The sequence below is a fragment of the Glycine max genome, chromosome 14 (genome assembly GCF_000004515.6).
Source record: "Glycine max cultivar Williams 82 chromosome 14, Glycine_max_v4.0, whole genome shotgun sequence".
Classification (NCBI taxonomy): Eukaryota; Viridiplantae; Streptophyta; class Magnoliopsida; order Fabales; family Fabaceae; genus Glycine; species Glycine max.
Genome location: NC_038250.2, coordinates 47,131,728 through 47,136,493, shown reverse-complemented (window position 1 = coordinate 47,136,493; position 4,766 = coordinate 47,131,728). Strand labels below are relative to the sequence as shown.

The following is a 4,766-nucleotide window of genomic DNA, read 5'->3' as shown; positions in this document are numbered from 1 at the left end:
CTTAATGACTTATATCAATCTAAGTTAGTAATTATCATCTCATTATGATGAAACTATTTGTGTAACAATGATCATTCACTTGAAAGAAAATTTTATTCTACTTGTAACCCAAAACTTACCAATCCGAAGTGAATCCTTCTATTTAGACAAGTCAAATGTGGTTCATATCCTGATGAGGATGAATTAGTCTTGCTAACACTTTTTCTCTTAAAACCAAGAAGCCTATTGCATTTTACGTAAGATAAGTGCTTCAATACACAATGGAACATCATCAAAAGTTTTTTTGACGAGCAAAACATCTTGATGCTTTTACAAGTGGTCTTGCTCAACACTTGAATTAATTTACTGGTAAAATTTCAATTAATTTATATATATATATAATTTGAAAAATATCAAAATCTGCATCAACATGACACGTTTTTTGTATGGTTCTGCAACTTTGGGTAAAATAAAGACTACATCGTTGGGCCCAAATCCAATTTTATAAACCCCAAAAAAACCTCATTCATGGACTGAAAAAAATAACCAAGCTTGGGTATGGGCTCATCACTTCACGGCTTTACCCCTCTATGGACCCCGGTCACTTCACGAAACTCAGCGTTCCCCAAAACGACGCCGTGGGTCCGCTCCGTCTAGAACACCATTTCCCGGCACGGCGGCTAGGTCATGCGCGCCACCGTCACCTCTTCGAAGCTTTCTCTCCTGAAGCAACTACCTCACCGCTTAATCCCAACCCTCTCCTTCGCATCGGAGACTTGGCCAGTTCCGGCGGCGTCCGTCGACGATGCATTCCAGTACTCCGACGTGCCGAGGCCTCGGAGGCGAAACTCCGAGTGGAAGCCGTACGTGACGCCGATGAAGGCTCTGATCGAGAGAGTGAAGGCGGAGAAAGAAGTTCGAAAGGCGCAACCACGTAGGGTTTTGGAAGAGCCACCGGAGAACGGGTTGTTGGTGCCGGAACTGGTGGAGGTTGCTCGTCGCGTATATGAAGCTTGCGGCTCGCTCCTCTTCAGTCTGAGCCAACTCGTCCGAGTCATTCCCGTTTTACGCTGCCGGTATGTGAGTTAATTGATTTGTTACATGTTTAGCTGTTACTTTTCAGTTTTTAATTTCTAGTTCTCGTTTCTGACCTAGAAATTGCTTCTATTAATGAAGTGAGCTTCTCTTATAAACTAAAATCAACTTATGCACTTCAGCTTTGAGAGAAGTTAAATGAGTACTAGCAAATTGATGTTGGAAAGAATAGAAGCAATTTGTGAGTGAAATATAAGATAATTGCTCGCGATTATTGATGTTTGTAAGAACGGAAGCAAATCAACTCATTAGTGTTAACTGGTTTTGCACAATTGCATTTCGCACAGAATGAGTGAAATGTTGCAAGAAAAGATGATGTTTGAATTGCATTCTAGGCTTTCTGTGGGTGTGATTTTTAAATTTAAAAACGTGTATATATGAATTGTGAGTATTGCTTAGCAACATTGGATGTTGTTGATTTTAACTGCTCCTTTTGGTTCTTCCTTTTTTTGTTAGTTTATTGGGCTATACTCATTTATAGAGTTTTAAGACTTGGGGACTGCACAGATTACAGGGTTTTGTTTAAATGGGCAGAATGAATTTTGCGATTGTGTGTGTGTGTGTGATTGTGTTCCTTTAGAAATTAATTTCGTTTGAAGCATCATACAGTGATATATGAAGAACAGAGTTTATAGTTGATTGTAGTAAGACCAAGAGATCAGAAATTGATGTCTATGTGATGATGACAAGAACCATGGGCAGTATAGGGCTACTAGAACCAGCCATAGTATATACTCTTAAACATTTATGTGTTATTGATTTGGGCTTTATACTGTTTTGTAGGCAAATCCAACAATTGCTTTGGCTTGTACTTGTTGGCTTCACGTTTAATGTTGGTTTCATTTTTTTATCAGGCTTTGTAATGAGGTCCACATTGGTTATGTGGGTCATGAAATTCAAACATGTACTGGACCAGAGAGCTTTTTGCGGAATGCAATGCATATTTGGACAAGGGGAGGTGTTTGAGATGTGATTTTCTTCCCTAAATGCTTTCATCTTTATGATCGTGTTGGTAAGCCAAGAGTTGGGCATGATGAAAGGTTCGGCGTTCCTTGTATACCTGCCATTATTGAACTCTGTATACAAGCTGGTCTAGACCTTGAAAAATATCCTACTAAAAGGAGAACAAAACCTGTATATTGTATTGAAGGAAGAATTGTAGATTTTGAATCAGTTGTGAAAGAGGATGAAACAGAAAGACAATGCTCTTTTGAAAATGACAAACCTATTGTGAATTCATCCTCTATGTTGTCCAGGCCTGTAGAGAAGGTCCATAATTTATTGGAGAACAACATGAACAACATAAGCCATCTGGATCAGTTAAGTGATGAAGAAAGGAGCAAGTTAAGGGATTTAAGTAAACATACACTGGACTCATGGATTGAGATGACATCGGGTACAAAGAAGATCATGGAGAAGTATTCTGTGAATACTTGCGGCTATTGTCCTGAGGTCCAGGTTGGTCCCAAAGAACATAAGTTGAGAATGTGCAAGGCTTCAAATCATCAGTCTCGAAATGGTTTACATGCATGACAAGAGGCAACATTAAATGATCTTGTCGATCCCAATTATGTCTGGCATGTAGAGTATCAGAATGGACCTGCTCTGAATAACAATCTAAAGAGATATTATGGGAAGGCTCCAGCTTTGGTGGAACTGTGTGCATGCTGGGGCTCTTGTTCCCGATCAATATAGTTGCATGATGAGAGTAGTTGTGGTTTCCCCTGATCGAGATGAAGTCGATCTTGTCACCTAAAATGCCATCTCTTTTGAAGATAGACAGTATATGTTCAATCAACTTTTGGACTTCATATAATATTGGACCTTCAAGTTTTAATCAACTACAAACTACGTGTCCTTTGCTAGTTTTTCTGTTGTCTGACTATATAGGTTGTAATGCCTATATTCTCTGACATTATGTTACCTTCAGAAAAGATACACAGCCTGAAGAAGTCTAAAAAGTATTGCATTATCGTGTTCCCAAATTGGGTTGCATTTAGCACAAACTGTGCAGTTTCATGTGGGATAGTGTTGACACTGGACTTGCTACTATGAAAGGCTACACATGCAGCACCTAGTCCAAACTTCAATGCTTATAGATGAAGGTTCTTGCTGCCGGCATCAAGATTAACCTGATCCCCAAGTTGTTGCAATCCGAAATTATTGCATGCATACTATAGGTATAGTCTTTAAAAGTTTAGTTTACTTATTCAACAAGTGGTATGAAAGTAATAGCTGATTTATCTCAGAATTTCTCGTAACCATCATATTTGTTGAATTTAAAGATGAGTAATGGAATTCGAAAGGAGAGGTTCAACAAGACTGCTAGGCAGTGTTTTGTGGGTAATTGTTGCAGCTAAAGGTAAAATTGTTGTAGGATCCATCTCATTCCTGACAGAATATCAAAGCCTTCGCTTAGCAGTGGAGCTTCTTCAAAATTTCATCTGCTTTATTGTATATAATAATTTAAATATTTAAATGCATTTAATTAATTATTTCTTCATTTGGATTGTATATATTCTTTCTCTTTTCTCTAATTCCCTTTTTATTAGTAGAAATGAAGAGAACACACATTGATTTCATGTATTGGGAGCTATACCTTCACCCATTGGCTGTTTGAGAAGAAAAAAATGGAGAAAGAATTTTGAAATTTAAATTGAATGAAAAAATAGAGGTTTTTTCTTATTTTTTTTGTCTATAAAGATAGTTCTTTTTCACCAAATAAAAAAAATAGTTATTTGTATTGTTTTTTCTTCTCTATTTTGTTTCTTTTCCAAATAGGCCTTAAGATTTTGATGACTAACTTCTGATTTGACCACCATAAAAAAATGTTTTAGCTTGTGTTCATTTGTTAAGAGTACGATTTTAGAGCTTATTACAAGACAAACTTAGATCATGTGACTGTCGACCAAATCCAAAAAAAATAAAATTATCACGTGTGACTGTCTTCTAATTAAATCAAGGTGTTATATTGAAAATTTATATTGACTTTTAATAACAACTTGACGAAAGAAATTTGTAATTTTGATTGAACATAAGAATCAACATTTCATTTGGGCTTTAAATTAAGGTGTTGATTTGGTTGTAAGCAAATACACAAAAATTTCATTCAAACTTAAAAGTATAAACTGAAACAATCTTATATCAATTGATTCAAGCACTCAGTGATTAAAAGTATAATATAGGAAAGAAATAATTACTAGTTGTTTCCAAGTGCTAAATTAACCATGCCGCAAATTTTGTAAAAGCAATTCACTAGTCTCTTTTTTTCCCCTTGTAAACAAAACAACTCCTCCGGTTAGAAAGTAGACTTAGAATACATGAACCAAACTATTAATGGGTCCAAATCACCCTTTAGACCAAGGCCCAAGAATATAATGGACTCCTTGCACATTATGGAGACCAATTTTTGAAATCCATAACGTGTATTTCACGTGATTTCTGTGGTCTCTTTCAAAGTTCAATTGAAATTTCTTAAACGCCTCGTAGAATAAATTCGTCATTCAGAGTCACAGAATTCTCCCCCTAGATTTATAGCTGCAGTTGGCAGACACGGTTTAACGACTAGTTGGAAATGAATTATGAAAATTCACCTGAGGGAGACACTCTAACAAGAAAACTGTGATACTAATTTATTATGTATATGTCAAAATGTATGAGTATGTGTTCCCTTCATGAACGTACTACCCAAA

General features: G+C 36.5%; 1 pseudogene; it reads left to right on the top strand.

Annotated features, from left to right (window-relative positions):
• Nucleotides 1–531: 531 nt before the first annotated feature.
• LOC100781038 (APO protein 3, mitochondrial-like) lies at nt 532–3,577 on the top strand (annotated as a pseudogene).
• Nucleotides 3,578–4,766: the final 1,189 nt, after the last annotated feature.